This window comes from Rhamphochromis sp. 'chilingali' (genome assembly GCF_963969265.1).
Source record: "Rhamphochromis sp. 'chilingali' genome assembly, chromosome: 20".
NCBI classification, from domain to species: domain Eukaryota; kingdom Metazoa; phylum Chordata; class Actinopteri; order Cichliformes; family Cichlidae; genus Rhamphochromis; species Rhamphochromis sp. 'chilingali'.
Genome location: NC_137947.1, coordinates 33833192 through 33854210, shown reverse-complemented (window position 1 = coordinate 33854210; position 21019 = coordinate 33833192). Strand labels below are relative to the sequence as shown.

At 42.3% G+C, this 21019-nt stretch overlaps 1 long non-coding RNA gene across 1 annotated transcript; it reads right to left on the bottom strand.

Annotated features, from left to right (window-relative positions):
• Window positions 1-10364: 10364 nt before the first annotated feature.
• LOC308388372 lies at window positions 10365-11442 on the bottom strand. The gene is made up of 2 exons (XR_013970087.1): window positions 11191-11442; window positions 10365-10613 (listed from the first exon to the last, which is right to left on the bottom strand). It is a non-coding gene; the product is annotated as an uncharacterized lncRNA (long non-coding RNA).
• Window positions 11443-21019: the final 9577 nt, after the last annotated feature.

Genomic DNA, 21019 nt, shown 5'->3' with positions numbered 1-21019 from the left:
CCCACATTGTCCTGCTGCATACCACATAGCAAAATTGGTATGGCCCAGATCTGGCCCACACAGGGTGCTTACACATGGCCCACATACCGCAAAGAATGACGGCGCTTTGGCGGCCCAGATCTGGTTTGCCAGAGGTGGCCCACACATGGGCCAGCACAAGGCCAGTCACACTGGTGGTCCTGCGCTGGCCCATGTGTGGGCCGCAGATAAGTGATGAAACACCTGAACCCTCAAAACCTACAGTGAGTGTATTTGATAACTCTTGGGAGCATTTTGCTGCTATGGGGTATCAATGTAAGACTTCTGAGGAGTTTTTTTTTTTTCATTACATCTTTAAGTAGGAGTAACTTTGTGAGTCCTCTGGCAAATTTAGTGTTCTCATGTCAGCTTAGAGGGAATGTCCCTTGAGGCATCCTGGGAATGTTAGTGCAGCCGAACACTTGAGATGATGCTAGAGAGTGTTAAAAGAAGCGGGACAGCCTAACCCTGCAACACTGTCTGCCCTACCAGCTGCTGGAGGCTAGGAGAGCAAATGCCTGACTGGGGGATATAAATGAAACCAAGTGAAATACCTATTCTCTTTGGACTCACTGAATATGCCACTCAGTAGTCCAGCAGAAACAGCAGATACTTGAAACTGTTATCTTTTCTGCTATCCCTCCCTGTAATGTGAACACTGGCTATGTTAGAAGACATGTAACTTGTTCCCCTTTGTATTTAAACTGCCCTTCACTAAGACTCTACTCTAGAAACCACATATTTAGTCATTTTGAAATTCATACAGAAAATACCTGACTAACACAGGTGAGTTTGAGATGAGACAAACATGAATGAAATTTAAAGAGGCTTAAAAACCTAACTAGTTCAAATGCAAAGTTAAAGTAACTAATTTCAACTATTTCCCCCCTCATTTTCTCAAATGTAAAACCTCGCTGGATAATGTAGGCTTACTTTGCAACTTCAAAAATTGACTACTGATTAAACTTGGAGGCTTGGCGTCAAACACAGGGGCTGGACAGGGTATTTATAGATGTTTGGCTGGAGTGTTTTACAAAGAGACGTTTGGTTGGAAGTTATTTGCAGCAGAGTTCCTGAAATTTCTGGTTTGGATACCCCTGCAGGAGGCGATGATTTATTGAGAGACAGTCAAGTCTAATAGCATTCACACTAAACTTAACCCATACAATTATAGGTTTGATAGGTTGTTAATATTTACAGAGAGTACAAAACTTATATAAAAGCCTCAGCTTTTCTATCCCCCAACTACTGTTCATCAGTCTGCTGAGATGTTTGTAATAGCGATTATTAATCTTACAGCGCAAAGATTAATATGTGTGACCTCATAGTTGTTAGTTCACAAACTTAAGTATATTAAAATATGAAAGTCAACTTGCAGAACAGTATGTTAAATGCTATATAAGTAATTTTACTATAAGTATATATGGCTGATATAAACTTGCACGAATGCAAGAATCAGGGTCAAGGGGCATAAACTAAAAAGTGGCTTTATTAACCGAAACTGAGTACAAAAAAAAAAAAAACCCAACAAGGCAACTAAAATGCATCTTCCAGGAAACGTACAGTGAGGAGAGACATAAGCATGAGGGAGGATACACCAAAGGGCAAGTGAGGACTGAGACGATATATACACAAGAGGGAAGAGGCAACAGGTGGGAGGACAGCTGAAACTAATCACATATAATTAGAGAGGGGAAGTAGAACTGAATACAAAGCACACGAGGCAAAACGTCCCTAAAATAAAACAGGAAATGACTAACAGATAGGCAAAACAAAGAGACACCTAAGAACCAAACTCAGAAGCATTATGAAATAATATACTTGAAGATAAAACAGCCCCACCCCTGGAGTGCAAATGGTGGCGACGAAGACCCTCAGTTGGCTTGGATGGAGGCCATCAGCATCGACAGAGAACTTCTCAGGGTCGGTGATGAAAGTAGCTCTCTAAAGGCCAGGTGAGTCTGTGATTTTGGTGATTTGGCAAGTGGCCTTTGGTTGCAAAGGTGACCCTCTGAAGGCAAGCCCAAAGGCTTGCATTGATGAAGGAGAAGAAGCCACTCATTGTGTGGCTGGAAAGGACTCCAGGAGGGGCGAAGAAAGAGCCCATCAGGGAATCTGGCAGGGGGCCGGTGGCACAAGAGGAGACACCGCCCATCAGACTGAACGGGACACTGGCAACAAGGCAGGGAAAACAACCAGCAGATCTCAGAGTAACAAGATAGAGTCTTGGTGATGGTTTGACAGAGGGGCTAGTAGCTCGTCTGGTCCCGTTGCCTTTCTGTTCTTCATCTTCTACCTTCCACACTTCCATGGTCGTGATCATGGGTACTGGGCCGGGGATGGGCTTTGGATTGGCGGGTGTGGGAATTCCTGATTGGAAATGCCAGCAAAATATTTGGACCAACGTTTCAGGAGGGCTGTCGGGTCACTGAGGACCTGGCTGTCTGCTCCCTAACTTGCATAACGTGGCCAATGTCTTGCGTGGATCAGTTGCATGCTTTGGACAGGCGATAAACCATGTTGACCCCTTCTGGCATGTCCAGCTGATCATACACATTCCAGTAATGCCGGTTCTTCGCATCAGCCCTCTTTGCTGCTCTCCAATCAGGTCAGCTTTTAGCATTGATTAGGGCTATTGCCCTGTTGTAAAAGCTGTCCTTGAGTCGGTTTGTCCCGGACCTCAGCAGCCTGAATCTCCTGCCAGATGGCAGCAGCTTAAACACCTGGTGTCCTGGGTGTGTACAGTCCAGTAAGATGCTGCGTGCCCTTTTGAGACAGCGAGTGCTGTACAGATCAGTTAGGGAGGGAAGAGGATGTCCAATGATTTCTTTAGGCCATATTAATGAAACTTCTGAATTGCCTTTTTGTATGCCATGGTGCAGCTGGAGAACCAGACAGATACAGTATGTCAGCACACTTTCAATGGAGCAACGGTAGAAGATGATCAGCAGCTACTCTTCCCTACTGGTGGTGGTCAGAGGGCCCGGTGGCGCCAGTGTCCGGCAGCCTCGCCTCTGTCAGTGCGCCCCAGGGTGGCTGTGGCTACAATGTAGCTGCCATCACCAGTGTGTGAATGTGTGTGTGAATTGGTGGATGACTGGATATGTAAAGCGCTTTGGGGTCCTTAGGGACTAGTAAAGCGCTATATAAATACAGGCCATTTACTCTCCACCACCAGAATCTTTGGTTCCTTCAGTGCTGGCTGGGGCCAGGTTTTCAGAGATCCATTAACAAATACTTGTTACCTGACAGCAGAATAGAAAAAAGACACCATTCTCATCAGTCATAGTGAGATTTGTAAGAGAAATGATGGACAAAATGATGAAAATGAGTAGTTCTTTACACTACAGCCATCTTACAACGTCATCTACTGCTGTTGGCAGAGCACGGAGAGAAGCTGACCTTGCCCAAGTATCCTTTGCCAAGCAGGATGAAAACATCCTGAAGCAACAAGGCGATCAGTTTAAAAAGACAGCAGATCTGGATACGGAGCTACACATACTCAAATCACAGAAAGCAGCAGAAGCAGCTCCAGCCACAATAGCTGAGGCTCAAGCTTGGTAAGTATCCACACATGAAAGTGTGCACCTACAGCAGTCCCAGCTGGACAACATGCAGACAACAGTTAGAAAGCAGTGATTAGTATTGACACCTGTATGGAGGATAGTCAGTAAATGATCAAGTTCACCATCCTCAGTCTGAGGTATTGACACCCAGACCTGTAAGGAGCAGTAATGCTGACACTTCAGGTGGCTGTAGCTCAGGAGGTGGAGCTACTGACTGGAAGGTTGATGGTTCGATCCCTGGCTCTTCCAGTCTGCCCAAGTATCCTTGGGCAAGATACTAATCCCAAGTTGCTCTCCGATGCATCCATCGGAGTGTGAATGTCGTTAGACAGCACTCAGTTTAGAGTCAGTGCTTGTGAGAATGGGTGTGACCAGGTAGAGTAGAAAAGTGCTGTATAAGAATCAGTCCATTTACATCAGACAAAATATCTGATATGAAAAGAATGGTCAGTTCTGGTCTGCTGATGATCAACAAATTATTGAACACGTACTTTTAATTTTAAAAAAGTAAAGATTTTCCAAAGGTGATAGACAGAGATAATCAGCATTTCAGAGAATTTGGGACTCTACTAGAACTTTGTGTTGCTAAAACATCTCCCAGGCCTTTCACATCTTTCACAGAGTCAGTCCAATTCTGGAAAAGCTTTCATACCATCTTCAGGAGAAACGAGTTCAAGAGTTATTCAAGAGATAATTCAGTGTCCTGTCCTCGTTTTTAATTTTGTTGAGCTTAGGAAGTCAAAATTTGTAATGACTCAAGTTTTTCCTGTGTCAGGCAGTGTTGGTCAAGTTACTTGAAAAAACTAATTAGTAACTATTTACTGAATACTTCTTCAAAAAGGTAATTCCATTATTTTACTGATTACTTATTTTAAAAAGTAAGTAGCTCATCCATCATATAAAATTGAATCAAATGAAAAAGTCTCTTTTTAAAACTTGTTTTATTCGGTTTAATCTTTTAACTTTATGCACATTGCATCAAGAAAAAAAAATATATTCAACAGTCTTTGATTTGCAGAAATTTGTTTAACATTTAAACCTATTTTTTTGCATATTCCAGCATATAAAATCAAATAATTTTTGTTTGCACTCACTCTTTCAAATAGATGCAAGTAAAACACAACAGAAATAAATAAAATCAAAGACTCAGTGGCACTGAGTCCTGTTATTCATAAATCTATTGTCACCTGTTTAGCAGGAGTGGGGCGGGTGGAGGTTTGCCCACAGCAGTCATGTCAGTGGATCCGGGGGTTTCTCTGTGAATTTCACGTTCAGATGTTTGGGGGGGGGGGGGGGGGGGGGTTCTTCCCATACGGCAGACGCTAATGTTTTTGTCACTTTTTACCAGTGTTGGGTAAGTTACTTTTAAAAAGTAATTAATTACTAATTACTTAACTCAATATTGTATTTAAAATACTTATCTAATTACTGTGTCTGAAAAGTAACTTAATTACTCAAGTAATTTAACTAAATACTTTTTAAAATCCCTATAAACCTTGAGTGGACAAACAATAGAAATTAAACTCTTTAAATAATAAATACATTTTTTAAAAGCCGGAGACTCTACAGTATGCAGCGGTAGCATCTCTTCCACAATGTAGCCTGCAATCATTTTTTAAGCTCACCTTCAGACGCTTTCTGTGCTGCTGAAGTAAAATCAGGTTTTGGAGGAGTTGCCGCGCTGTTATCCATGGATGATAAGATAAGATAACCTTTATTAGTCCCACACGTGGGAAATGAACAAGGATCGCTCAGAAGTGTTCGTCTATGCTCTCGTGTCAGGCGCTTCAGTAGATTACTCCTGCTATTAACAGCAGCCGATAGTTTTTTCTCCCCAGCACCTAGCTTACATATTACTGTAATGTTCGTGTCTGCTTGTTTCAGAAAAGTGAAGAGACGGGAATATTTCCATTTCATAAAACAGCCACTCGCTTCAGCCGAGTCCGACGACTGTGCAGCAAACTGGCACGAAAGACGCGCAGCTGCACTACAGCGATGTTAAAGCGGCAGAGTTTACTTCTACCTTTAGAAGATAAATTATTGAAATTAAATAATGATATTCAGCGAGTTTAATTTTACAATGTAACGCAAGTACATTGTAAGTAACTGTAATTAAAATACCTAAATGAACAGTAATCAGTTACTCTACTTTTTCAGTGGAAAAGTTATTTAATTACAGTAATGCGTTACTTAGTAACGTGTTACACCCAACACTGCTTTTTACAGAATCAAACTTGAAGTAAAGTGAGTGCTTCCACCCTCTAAGCGTTGCATGGTCATACTCTCTCCCGCACTCCATATTATCCATTATTGATCTGCACACGTCTGTTACGACAAACGTCGCATGTGCTTATGTCATTGTCACTCATGAGACACTCTCACAGACAAAATCTCAGTTTAGGAATGCAGTAAGGCAGTGTGCTTACGGGAAAGTAACATCTAATTACTTTTTTGCAATAGTAATTCCTTACATTACTCGTTACTCGAAAAAAGTAATCGCATTACTTGTAACGCATTACTGCTGATCTCTGGTCATAGGCAGCAACACCGTCAGCCCTAAAATGGAGAGATCAGTAAAATGGAGATATCATTTCTTGAATCTGTTAAAAGGACAGAGATTTTAAGTGTTGAAGGAGCTGGCCCAAACAGCCCCACAAACAAGAACAAAGTGGACCCAGTTAAACTGTATATAGGAGTGGAATCATTACTTCTTCAAATGAGATCTAATTTGGGACCTTGAGACAGAATACTTCAGCTTCTTTGTTGTAAATAAGTCTTTGACCAAGGGAAGCATTTTTTCTGAAGTTAACAGTTTGTTTGACCCCTTAGGTTTTATGATGCCAGTCACAGTGGGAAGAAACTCTCTACTGAACAGTATGACTGGGGCAAACTAATACCATCATTGAGACACGAACACTGGAAACTCTGGAGAAACTGGAGAATACTTAGAAAAGCTCCTGATTCCAAAACCATATGCTCCGGTTTCTTTGTCTACACAGGCACACCACAGAGAGTTATGAGTTTTTTTCAAATGCATCAATCATAGGCCGTGCTGCTGTTTGAACACTGCAACAGGAGAGAGCCATGTGGGATTAGTTACGGCAAAGACAAAAGTTTCTTCACACCCATCTCATACTGTGCCCTGCCTTCATCTTTGTGTAGGGGTCTTGGCAACTGAGATAGCAGACTTGATGAAATGGATATTGACATTCATTCTGTGGTGTACCATAAAGACATAAAATAGTACTGGGTTACAAATACAATACGTCATGGAGGCATGTGCCTTGATATAAACTGAATGTGTCAAACAGGATAACATATTTGAGAAAGTCTTCTCAACCAGACATTAGCAATGAAGAAAAACCAGTAGACCATGGAACTTGAACCAGCAACTGCTGCAACTCTCTAAAGCACCAAGTGGTTTACTGGACCATCATTTTTATCCAAATGTCAGACTGCACTGACTGCCATGTCTGCTCTCAGACTGATGTCTGCTGGTACATCATGATATGGATCCAGAGGTTCTTCCTGAAGCAACAACCTTTAGCACAATTGTTATAGAGTTCAGAGATTGCATAGGTTTTCCACTTGGAGATCTTTTAGTCATACAGTCTCCACAAATATCAGGAAGGCAAGAAGTGTTGCAAAAACACATGGTGGCAACACAGTAAATGAACATGCACAGACAGTAAAACTAATCATTAAAACTACACAAGATACAAAGGAGTTTTAGTAGCTTGCCAAGGTAGATCAAATTCCAAAACACTTTGTAAGTTGACATGCCTCATAAGGAGATTGTTTGAACAACTCCGGGGTGACAAATGAGTTTAGAGCAGGGGTCGGCAACCTTTCTGATGATGTGTGCCATCTAAAATTTCTAAAAGTCAATGTGCAATATGACTGCATTAGCAATAAATCTAATAACGCTCTATATGAACAGTTACTCACTATATAGAACAACTTTACAGAATTATATTTGTTCGCAGATGTTGGCAGCTATCAGCAAATAGTTATCAGCTATTTAGAAACAAAAAAAGACTTTTTATCCATAACAGCAAATGAACTGTACAACAGAAAATACAAATGCTATTTATGGTCTCCTCCCAACAATGATAAGAAAAATAAACTGGGCCAACATGGCATGTTTGTTAATACAGAGACACACATGTTAATGTGATCTCTGGTCTCCCACTCAGAGACACAGGTCTCCGAGTGTCCAGCATTCAGAGGCTACCTGAGGACTCATGTGAGAGAAAATCTGCTCACACAGATATTAGAGCCAAACACTGTCAATAAGGCCTCTGCAATGTTCTGAAGACAGTTAAACGTGTCAGGTAGTGATGTCCAGCAGGTGAACATGCAGCTCCATGAACATGCACAGCTGTGGATTCCAGCTGTGTTTGTAGTTCTGCAAACTTTGACCCCACAGTGTCTGGGTTACGGGGTCTGTTCATTCATGTTCAGTATATTTTTCACTTGTTCTCACTTCCTGTTTTTCCTGCGTCAGCTCATCTCATGGGTCGTTAGCCAGATTATGTTCAGCTGCGTACTCACCGGTCTCGCATTATCATCCTCAGTCTGTGTATTTAAGTCTTCCGTTTCTGTCACGGCTGGGAAGGCGAGCCGTGTGGTGTGGAGGAAGGAGGACCGAAGATGCAAGCAGTGGATGAAAATGCTAGTGAAGTTTATTTACAAGGTGTAGTGGCAAACAAGCAGTGGGGCATGACAAATAACTGAAGACACCTAAACTGGGAGAACTAAAATAACAGACCTGGGAGCATACGACAAAGGGATGAGCGGCAGACGAAGAGCAGGACACCGAAGAACACAGTGTAACGCAGACAAACCGGCAACAGGCAGGAGAACACACAGGGCTTAAATACACACACCGGTAATCAGGGGATGAGAGACAGGAGGGCAACACAGCTGGGAGAAATCAGAGCTGACGGGACAGAGGAAAAGTAAAGTGAACACACTCACATCAGACAGAGACCTTCACAATAAAACTCACAGACACAGAACCAGACAAGACACAGAACTAAACAGACAGATTCACAAGCAGACAGTGTGACACCATAGACAGACGGAGGGAACACAGAGAAGTGGGAGCAGGCAGGCAAAGAACAGAAATCTAACAAATGGAAAATCACAATAGAATACATACTCGGAATGAACAAAAGCATAAGGAAACACAAAACACTGAGTCGGCAGGCTCAGGACCATGACAGTTTCCACTCGTTCACTGTCGTGTCATTGATGTTATGTTGTCGTTCCCGCCTGTGTTCAGTTCAGCCAGCCATTCAGTCTTTCAGTCAGTCAATCCTTTTGTTCCTGCTCTGTCTATCCATTCGTTCCAATAAATCATCATCACCCTGCACCGTGAGTCCTGCGTTTGGGTAATCTCTTCCTCACCTCCACACAACCCCTGACAGAATGACACGACCCGTGCCGCGAAGACACGCATACGACCCAGCGGACTCTGACCTTTTTGAGCGGCAGGAGGCAGCGCTCTCCCTATGGGCGGAGAAGCTCCGGTGGAAAGAGTAGCTCTTCTCAGAGAGGGAGCACATTTTTGAGGGGTCTCGTCTGGCTCTGGGTGGGCCTCAGAGATGTTGTGGTCCTCCACCTGCTGCCTCACCTGCTTCGGAGCATTCGCCGCGGAGAGTGGGCGTCACTGGCCAAGCTTCGGCCGCTCGCTCTCTCGCTCGCCCTCCAGCCAGCCGCTTCACTCACCAGCCTCCCGACTTCGCCCTGGCACAGCGGCTCTGCCTCCCCCTCAGCTCGACGGAGGCTCCCGCGCTCAGCGGCTCAGCTGTTTCCACGACGACGAAGTAAGGCTTGCGCCACCGTCGCTCTTCCTGCTTGGAGCAGCAGCATCCGATGGTGAGCGAAACTGACTTTTTTCTTTCTCCACACTGCAAGTCAGAGACTGTTCACCATTCTCCTAAACCAAAGACTGTTTACTGTGATTATATTCTAGACTACCCTAGTAATACTCACCATCCTGCCTCCGAAGAGACTGTTCCACCATCACAGGCCACTGCTAAAGACACTATCACCGCTAAACCTGATAATTTCTCCCATTCACTCATTATTTCCTCACCCATTACTCAGCCATTTCCTGCTAGCAGGGCGGCTCAGATTCGGCCTTCCCCTTCACCTGTTTCACCTTCTCAGGTGAAGGCAGCTAAGGCTCAGCCTGTCCCTGTAGCACCCCCTCCCGTGCCAGCTCCCAGGACGAGGACAGCTGTGACCCAGTCTACCCCCACACCTGTTCCTGTTCCTCGGGTGGGGCTGACTGGTGTCCAGCCACCTCCCGTGCCTGTCACAGCACCCAGGGTGGGGGCAACCAGAATCCAACCCGACCCCCCTAGACGCTCAGCTGAGGTTCTCCAACCATTGTCCTCATGCTCTGGAGGCTCGGAAGAGCTAGCCTGTTCACCTGTCAGTCTACACAGCAAATCCAGCATGTCCAAATTAACACTGTCGGATTTGATTTCAACACTATTAAAGTGTCTATATGGGTCCACACCAGAGAGTGTTAATTTAACTCTTTTTGGAGAGTTGGTACGTTAACTCTGATTTAGTGTTAAACACCAAATCTGTCTGGAGTTGATAATTTAACACTTGGTGTTAAGAGTTTATATATTAACTCTCAAAGAGTATTTTAGTTTAACTACGTAAGAGTTATCTTCTAATTCATTCTAAAAAGCGGGAATTTTACTGTTCTGAACTTCTAGAAATTTCTTTTGGAAATAAACATTTACTAAAAAGATGCAATGGTTTTTGAAAAACATTTATTCTGAACTGTGCACCACAATTTCAAAACATTTTCTGAAAGATGTAACAGTGTACATGTTCTCACTTTCATTAGAATTTTGTTTATCAAAAGGTCTGACATGGTAAATGCAAATAACAGCATTCTCATCACTTATTTCTTCAATACAATATGCATGTCCTTCATTCATCCCTTTGTGGAACTTCAACGCACTTCTGCTCTCCCCCATATTCCATCTTCACAAGCATATCCTATGTGGAGATTGAATAAAAATTAGTTGACACTAATTAACGGCACAAATAATCCAGTAAACAATTGCAGCACAGTAAAAAAAAAAAAGGAATCCTCTTTGAGCCATTACTTGTGTAAAGTATTTTCCCAAAAGACAAGGACACAGGCAACAGGTAATACTGAACTAAATGTAAAACCTCAACTTTTTTCATTTTTACCTAAACCGTGTGCACAAAACTCTGGAGGGATCTATGCTAACGTAGAACCCAGTCAGGGCGTCTGCTACTGCTGTTTGCTCGCTTTTTTTTATGGGCGATCGTTTTCAGGCTTCAAGTAGCACCATTATACCAACATTTCACATTCTACACATTGTTTTAGGTGTATTTGACCAAAAGTTTGACTGAAAATTCACATGCAAGCTTTTTTTCAAGGCTGTGGTATTTGCCCGCAAACAATACCTTTCAGCTAGCTAAAACAGAATATTATGCTATCAGCGAGCAACATGGCTAATGCCTTTCACACAGCTTTGTCTCAACTCCAGAGCCACAGAAGTAAAAGCTAATAACAATTGAAACAATCTTTGAAAAAATGACTTACCAAGCATGGCAAACAACTCAAATATGTAGAGCAAAATGTTCTGAAACGGCTTCACTTCAGCTTCGATTGGAGCCGTGCTGGGGGCGGAGTCTGTGAATTTACTCTGTTGGTGTCATAGCCCCTCTAGGAGTTCAGAGTTAAGAGGTCAAGAGTTAATGTTTCCATTGTAACACCTCCAGATTTGAAATAGAAACACTCATTTTTAACACTCGATTTTAACTACTATCATTTTACACCTCAGAGTTACATTAAAAGAATGTGACTCTGCTTAGAGTAAAATTAACTCTACTTTTGCAAGAAGACTATTAACACCAAAAAATTTAACACTTTTGAATTTGCTGTGTACCACCTTATCCACCTCTTGATCTAGCTTTCCACGGCCTAGCATTATCTCTGGTTAGGCTAGTCAACCTATTTCCAGCTCAAGCACCAGGTTTGCTAGCAAAGGCTGCCACTTTGTCTCCTTCACTAACCCAGTCCTCTGCTCAGCCATTAGCCTCCCCAGTCCAGTCAGTCCAGTCGCCTGTTCTCCAGCTTCAAGCCCAACAATCATGTTTTACAGTCCGGTGGTCTCAGCCTCAGATACTCAACTAATCAAAGTGATGTCATGACAAAAATGAATGAACAAAAATGCTTCATTTCTGTCAAACAAAGCTGTATGAAACGTTCCTCGTCGTTAGTATCATGGTTGCTGGGCAACCTGAGCAGTGCAACAAAGGCCAGACCGTCCCATTTCACAAGCCTCTCACTTCCACACTTCTCGTACTTCGCGAACTGCGCATACTCTGAAGCGTGCGGTCGCTGGATTGGGACAAAACCACAGACATACTCACTTGCCTATACATACAAGCATGGTGAACACAGCAGCACAGCGCAGCAAACATACATTATATATTATATGAGTCCGTAACTGCTCATGGACCTTGGGTCGCCCAGACCCAGGTCCCTGGCAGCTGTTGTATGTTTTTTCAATGTAATACAGGTCAAAGATAGTTTAACAAAGTGCTGTTTTCAGTTTGATTTTAATTTAACATACCATCCCAACTTTTTCTGATGTGGGGTTGTACAAGTTGCTGGAAACAAAAGGACTTCATTAAGTCTTCTAAAACATTATTTTTTATATGTCTGTATATTTATTGGTGACTTTGTAAATGAAATCATTTTTGTGTTGGATCACTCATAGTTCCCCAGTCATCCGGTGTAAAGACTGCTTAAGAGGTCAAGTACAAATAAAGTGGAAATCGCAGAGGTCACCAACGTAGAAGTTTATCTTTAAATAGAAGGTGCAGCAGGATATCCCCATTATGAACACAAGCACTGAGGAAATCCACAGTTTGTGCATTGTTTTTGTAACACCAAGGATTTTATGGTCTGTCAGTGCGTCACATTCAATTCTTCATGCATTCTTTTCTTGTGCCAAGTTATCTTCTGATACATTTATGATAAATATATGGCATTTTGTGACTTAGAAAGGCGGGAGCCGCACTTCTGCTTCAGGACAATAGGATTATTATTTTAAATGCTTGGGTAATGGAGTCGATGGTAGGTGTTGGTTTCCTCTTAGGCTGCATCCTTCTCTGCTAGTGCTGGTTCATATCTGTGCAATAAGTGGAATTACAGTACCATTCTATTTATTTATGTACTTTGATTCTAACTGTAAAATCTAATTAGTTCACAGAACTCAAAAAAACTATGCAAACTCGTTGCCTAAAAAAAAATATTTTTAGTAAAGTTTAATTAAGATGACTAAGTTAAGGCAACTTATTCACTTTGAGTACAGAGTAAAAACCTATTTAGTTTCCAGAACTAAAAAAAAACTATGCAAACTCGTTGCCTAAAAAAAAGTAAAGTAAAAAAGTAAAGTAAAGCTTACTTGCAGTTTTTCTCAAATGCTAAAACACAAAAGCCAATACTCTAAACCAAATGACCAGTTGTCTAAACACATTTACTAAATCTAGCCATCATTTACCAATATCATAAACACATGTCACATGAAGACACAGTTCACAGAAAACAATCCTCCGTTGTCATAAATCTAAACACATCTTTCCTTGCTAAAACAGAAGTTGCAAAAGAACTCTGCTCATATTCTCAAATGAAAGCTCATGTGATGCAACATGCTTCTTCTTCTTCTTTGTGTTTAACGGCGGTTGGCAACCACCGTTAAACACAAAGAGCATTACCGCCTCCTACTGTTCCGGAGTATGGGTCAGACAGTGAGGATGCAACATGCTTGCCACAGTCAGCACAATTTGAACACAATGAACACACCTGGTGTCATTCATTACACACAACGACTCAAAATTGAAGACACCTGTTGCTAATGCTGTGACCACATGTATAAAAGCAAGTTCAGAGTGCACAGTATGCTGAAGATGCCTGAACACAATGGATGAAGGCAGAGTCAGGGGAAGAGGAATTCGATGCAGAGGAGGGAGAAGAGCTGGCCCTGGAAGAAGAGGAGCAGGCCAACGAGGAAGAGGAGTTCAAATGAGAGGAGGAAGAGGAGCAGGCCAACGAGGAAGAGGAGTTCAAATGAGAGGAGGAAGAGGAGAAGGCCAACGAGGAAGAGGAGGAGGCCAACATGGGAGAGGAGGAGGTCCAGGAGGGAGAGCAAGACAACCTCGCACCATCATTACGGACGAGATGCAAGCAACAGTCATTGACAGTGTCATCGTCCATAGCATGATAAAGGCTGAAGCAGGACTAAGAGTCCGTCCAAACCTGAGTAGGTTCACCACTGCCACCATTATCAGGGCATTCAGACAACACAACAGGTACTCGATTGCTTTCTTTGTCACAATACAGTTTTACAAACCTGTGAAAGTAGTCTATTGGTTTCACATCAGTTGTGACTGTATTGTAACACATGTGACAACACATGTTTCTTTCTTTAGAGTTGAAAGAATGACACATAGAGGTGGGAGGGTTGCCATATTTAAAGAAACCCTCATTGTGGATATGGTTCGTGGGAACAACCTCATCAGACTCCGGGAGATCAGAGACAAAGTCATTGCCGATAATGTCAACTTTGAGAGCATTGTTGATGTCAGCTTGGCCACAATAGACCGAGTTCTCCGGCGCCAAAAGACGCGGATGAAACAGGTCTATAGGGTTCCCTTTGAGCGCAACTCTGCGCGACACAAAGACCTACGTTACGAGTATGTGCAAGTATACATGTTCACAGTACAGTTAGTGGACATACTGTGTTTCTCAGTGGCCTACATTACTTCTGGACAATCCTGTGCTACCTGATTGACTGTTGTTCTGAACACCTGTGCACTTTCACATTTTCACAGAGGATATTACAGTTGGACGCGATGGCCAGACCTCATGAGTACCTCTTCCTGGATGAGGCTGGCTTCAACCTGCAGAAACGAAGGCAAAGAGGCCATAACGTCATTGGCCAAAGAGCCATCACTGAGGTCCCTGGCCAACGGGGGGGGGTAATATTACCCTTTGTGCGGGCATGGGTTCGGAGGGGCTTGTCCACCGGCATGCTGTCCTTGGGTCTTACAACACCCAACGTCTCCTCACCTTCCTAGAGGAGCTAAAAGACATCCTCCTGGACCGCCAACAACACCATCCTGGGCCCGCACATCACATTTATGTGATCATTTAGGACAATTTCTCCTTTTTGAGCAGTTTTCCACTTTTCATCTTCCTGATTTATCCGATATTTCCGAGTTCATATGTAAATCAAAGCCTGCCACATGTCATCTTCACCCCATGCCCACGGGGCTTGTGATATCCTGCCTCTCTTCTTTACTCCCACTCATCTGTGCTATCATTCACTCTTCTCTCACCACCGGTATCATTCCCTCCTTATTGAAAACTGCTCTAGTCACTCCTATATGGAAAAACCTTCTTTAGATCCTAACAACTTTAACAACCTCCGTCTGATTTCCAATCTACCCTTCATTTCTTAGATACTCGAAAAAGTGGTTGCAGCTCAACCTCATTTACACCTGGTTAATAATAATATTTACGAGAGATTTCAATCTGGTTTTCGCTCATGTCACAGTACCGAAACTGCTCTACTTAAAGTCACTAACGATCTTCTAATCGGAGCTGACTCTGGTCTTCTCATCATTCTCGTCCTTTTAGATCTGAGCTCAGCCTTCGACACCATCTCTCACTCTGTACTTCTAAGCAGACTTTCCTCTCTCGGCGTCTCTGACACACCCCTCGCCTGGTTTCAATCATATCTCCTCGACCGTTCCCAGTTTATTCAACTAAGATCATTCCGCTCTCGTCTATTCCCCGTCAGCTCTGGTGTACCCCAAGGCTCAGTTTTAGGCCCTCTCCTCTTCATAATATACATCCTCCCTCTAGGTACCATTTTCTGCAAATGTGATCTTCACTTTCACTGTTTTGCTGATGACACCCAGTTACATCTCTCTTGCAGACCTGATTCCTCCCTCCCACCTTCCTCCCTTACAGAATGTCTATCTGAATTAAAATCTTGGTTTACCTCTAATTTTCTAAAGCTCAATGAGGATAAAACTGAGATCAGAACTCTGCTGCCCACACTATCACCAGAACCCCTCCTACCAGCTGCTCTGCTCCCAGGCTGTGGAGCTCTCTGCCCCCAGAAATAAGAAACATTGGTTCTCTCCCCCAGTTTAAATCCCAACTCAGAACTCATCTGTTCAAATCTGCATATTCACTGTGAATCCACTGTTTGTTAATTTTATCTTGTGCTTTTGTTTTATTGTTCTTATTCTGCCATTGTTTTACTAAGTGTTTTATCCTATTGGAGTGTCCTTGGGTGACTTGAAAGGTGCTCATAAATAAAATGTATTATTATTATTATTTTATTTATTTATTTTTTTGCATTTAAAATTTTTAAATGGCAGCACATAATAACACTTGTAGTCCTCAGGGGTCAAAAATGTCCTCACTTCATTTGAGTGTTTTTTTTTTTAAGTATAAAGAGCAGGTCATCTGCTAATTGGATGGTTGTTGGTTCAGTCTCTGTGTGCTCTAGTCTGGAGTTCTTACCAAGGTGTCCTTGGGCAAGTTACTGAACCCCAACTTGGTCTCTGATGCATCCATTGGCATGTGAACGTTAAAAAGTGTAATACAAGCAGAATACACTGTGTGTAATGCTTTCAGTAGAAAAGCAACTGAAGGGACCTGGCATATGTGCTTGGACCGTGGTAGATTGTCTTTCTCTGTGATGCCCGAGAGAGTCAGGCATCGTCTGTCACTGGGAAGGATAGAGGACCAGATCAATGTTTCCTCACATTACTGCAAATATTCCTCTGTCTCAGCTGATTCCTCTTTCCTGCTTGATTCTTTGTCTTCATCATTGAAATAGAAGATGTGCAGTCCTCTGACACATCTGCTATTTCAGTTTCACATTCTGAAAATTCAAGAAACTTCAAGAAGCCCAGTCACTTTCTTTCCAAGCTCCTCAGACTACCATGTCCTGGATGTCTGAGAACCTACTTGAACATAGTTCAGATTCTTCATCACTTTCCTTCACTTCATTGCCTTCTTCCACTTCTGCAGGTGGGTGATGTGCTTTTTCAGAGAAAGAGTAGCATGTGATCTCAATATTTGCAATATTTTCTTTCTCTTCTAACCCTGAATCTGTCAAGGTCTGCGGAGGGCAAACTGTGTGTGGGAGTGTGAGGATCCAGGTGCAGACACAGACGAGGGGACAGTATTGAACTTGAAAGTCTGCCATTTGGGCTGATTAATGTGGAAAACAACAGAAAGCACCGAGGCAAGACAAAACTAGAAGCTGAACTGGGAAAACTGAGAACTGACACTTAACTCAGACAGCAGGGAAGGCTAAGACAAGGTGACAATGATGCATATGACTTAGACAACTATGAAAAGGACTCTGTGCTGGAACAAGAAAGAACTATGAAACATATACACGTAAGCAACATGAAAATGACCATCACAGAGTCCTGAAACCTGACATAACATGGGGGAAGTTAAACAGTCGACGCAACGCCGAACAAAGGAAGACTGAGGACTTAAATACACACATGAGGTGATATGGGCAAGTGGAGACACATGAGGACACAGCTGACTAGAATGAAACATAATAACAACACGGGAGAGTAACACTAACTACAATGATCAAAGAACACCATACTCTTTCAAAATAAAACAGGAAACACAGAGACATAGACATGACACGAACCTGACAACAAGAGCCACACAGACATGAAACATGACAGGTAGATGAACGGACCAGGGAGAGATGACAAAAGGGACTGTTACGACTGTTGTCATAATTATAATATGTAAATTTGAGTGTGCAGGTGCTCCTGCATGATTGGTGCATCCAGGGTGGATGGATCGTACCGATTGGCTAACGACCGGGAGGCAGCGCATAAGAAGACACCGCCAGCCGGCAGACCGTGTGTTTCACTATGTTGGTTTAGGAGAATGTAAGGGTGGACCGCCTTTTTGTTTGATTAGTTTTCTCCTGTTTTTGTTAGGCAGGGAGGAAAGTAATTGTCGTTTGGTTTAGTTCTTTGGACTAGGTAAGTTGTATTTACTCCTCAGATAGACTACTTTTGGTTTGTTGTTTTGGCCTTGGGTTCACCCTGAAGTTATAATTTGCTCCCTTCCTTTGTTTAAATTCACTCATTGTAAATAAATCACTGTCACAAAGTATTCATTGTGTGACGTGCTGCTTGGGGTTGGACGGGGATGCATCACCCTTTATGTTGTGGTCTGGCCGCGCCTAGACGGGCCATAACAGGGACTAAGAAACAAAGGACTAAACTAAACTGCTGATCGTTGATACTTCTTCCTCATTATACTAGAGGACAATATATGCATTGTTCTGCTGGTCATTCCTTTGCACAGCATGGTAAAAAAAAGTATGCTCACAAGCCTCCAATGCAATGGAGGCTTGCTTGACCCCACACATCGGTAGTGATGGGAATAACAGCGTTACAAGTAACGGCATTACTAACAGTGTTACTTTTTTCATTAACGAGTAATCTAATTACTATTAGATTACTAATTACTATTTCTATTGTTACAACGCTGTTACCGTTACTAACAAGAACATGCGGTGCGGTCGCGTTAATATTTTTCAACAAGCAGACGGTTGAAGCTGTCTTCAGCTTTCTGCATCTTATATCAGTTGCATGGAAGTAGCTGTAGGTAATCTGGGCGCTACAGCTTTAAGCAGCTGCACGCTCCCGCGGGCGGCAATCACTTTCTGCCCGACGATCACTTTTTGGCACAACACCTGTAGCTAGGGGGGCAAAACAATTGCATGAGTGCTGCTGTTTGACTGAGGAAGAATAAAGTAGTCGTGGTAAGCCGATCACATGGCCACTTCAAGATGACAAAGCAACAAGGTGATACCCATATGGAAAAGATATAAAAAATATATAAAACTTATAAAGTTTGTGTCTGTCTCGTGTGAAACTTGTATGACAAGCATAAAGAGTGAAAACAGATATTGTAACTTGTATGTTTTGGAAACTTCCTAAAATAATATATGAAAATGGCCACTTTCATGAGTAAATCATAGAAGCCTTATTTGATTCATTATATGAAGTAGGCCACATCTGATGCAAGTCTTTTATAAGTTTTTTTCTATTTCTTTTCCATATACGTATATACCAGTTTTTAAATTGTGTTGATAGGCCACGTAAAACCAGAGTCATGATAAACAATATACGCAGCGTTTTTTCCTCAATAGTTTCGTCACGTTGACTGTCTAAGAACTGTGCTAGCAAGCACTCTCTGCTTATGACCAAAAAATAATTAAAAAAAACAAAAACTGCCCTTTTGTGTTGGTGGAAAAATGCACCATGTCGACCAATCAAAAATGATATGGCAACATGACATTTGGTTGTTTAGGAAGAGGGAGAAGTTTTAGGAATGACGGCGAGAGAGAGAGAGAGAGGAAGAAGAAAAACAGAAAAAGAGAGAGGGCGGGTTTTGAAATGTGAGAGATTTGTGACATTTAACATGTTTGGAGTGTGTAATTAATGTGTTGTCTTGTGTAGTTAGTGTGTTGTGTTGTGGATAGTTTTGTGTTGTGTGTCAGAACAATGAGGCGACTGCTGTCTCCAGGTAGAAACAGGAGTGATACACCTGCTGCTGTCAGACCTGCAGGTATCAGGCTATGATGTGCTCCTTTATAGTGGACAGAAATATTTGGAGTGGCACAAATAATTTGTGTGGAATCGTATTAAATGCAGAACAGCTGATGGTTATAAATGGTTGATGGTTGTAAATAGTTTGAAATGGTTATAAAAAAAGGGGGGGGGGGGTAAAAGGTAAATGGCTGCAAATAACTTTGTTGTTGTTATTTGCTTGTTTGTTGTTGCATATGATTTTCAAATTGCCAATTTATATTTTCATTTAAAGTTATGAAATATGATTCATTAAACATGTTTGTGGTTCTTACAGTAAAAATTAGGGGTGCAACGATACACAAAATTCACGGTTCGATTCGGTTCGATACTTTGGTGTCACGGTTCGATATTTTTTCGATACAAAAAAATGTTCATGCATTTTTAATTTGTCATTTATTAAAATTATAAATATATATTTTAACTCAAAAGTACAGTTTTTAAATTTAACCCTAACCCTTGTGCGTGTTTTTTATTGTGACAGCGAATGCACACCTGCGGACCACTTATGTGCAGCCCTGGTTATTTAGCTCATCATATTGCAGCCACAGAAATTCTTTTGTCCATGAAACCATAAAGCTGCACTTTCTTTTTGCCTTATAGTCTGATTTGTCATAACTTCTCCGTTTTGTGGTAAGCTTTTCTTTGGCTGTCACTTCTTCACCCTGACCTGTCTTATTTGGCTCAGCAGAACTGAAATGCTTTTACACATGCACTCACATAAGCTCAGCGATTCTCTGCGCGATCAACCTCTCACATGTTTAAGCTTGCTGCGGGAGATTTCACTTGTCATGTTTGCATAGTAAGCTAACGATTAATAAGACGATGTCAGAGGAATTGGTGCACAAATTATCATCACTCACAGATCAGTGCTGTCGCTCTCTATACACAGTTCGCACGATTGCAAAGTGAAAGCAAAAAAACAAGCGCAAATTCAAACGCGACTTCAATATGTCACATATTGACAGTGGCTCACCGATGCCAATGACATAATTACCCAGCTACATTTCTGAAAGAATGCAAAAGCATTGACATATATTTTTCCTTCCTACAATAGCCCGACGGGCAGGGCAGAGATAGATTTTGGTAGCCCGACTGAAAAAATCGCTAGCTCCGGGACGTCGGGCTAGCGATATTGCGAGCCCTGTATCTGATTGCGGAATCACTCATCTTTGGAAAAGAGAGTTTATTACAGAGAAATGTCTCTTTCCAAAATAAAAGCTATACTATCCGCTTCTTCTGGGCTATATTCTCAGCAGCATAAGGAGAATCATGTGCTAACAGCTGTCTAAATGACTCGGCTAAAGTTAGTAGCATGCTTGCTTTTTTTTGTCTGCTTCCACTTGTCTTTGCACTAGGATGATGTCGGAGTAAATGTGCAGTCATATTCGTTGTGTTCCCACTAGTGCTTTCAGGTTAATCTCGTTGAAATGACCTTAACGCCACAACACGGCAAATCTCCGTTAACGAGCTACCGCCGATCGCTCCGTGCATGGGGCTAGACGGCGTCAACACGTTAACGAGCTAACTGCGCTAACACACTAGTTCACACCAATGTAATTGAGCATTGCATGGCACATCCAACATACTGTTTTACTTTAGTCCATGACTCGCTTACCTTCAGGGTCATACGTCACATGAAAACCAAAATAATTCCAAACGCCAGATCTGAATGAGGTTCAATTTGCCTGTTGCAAGGAGAG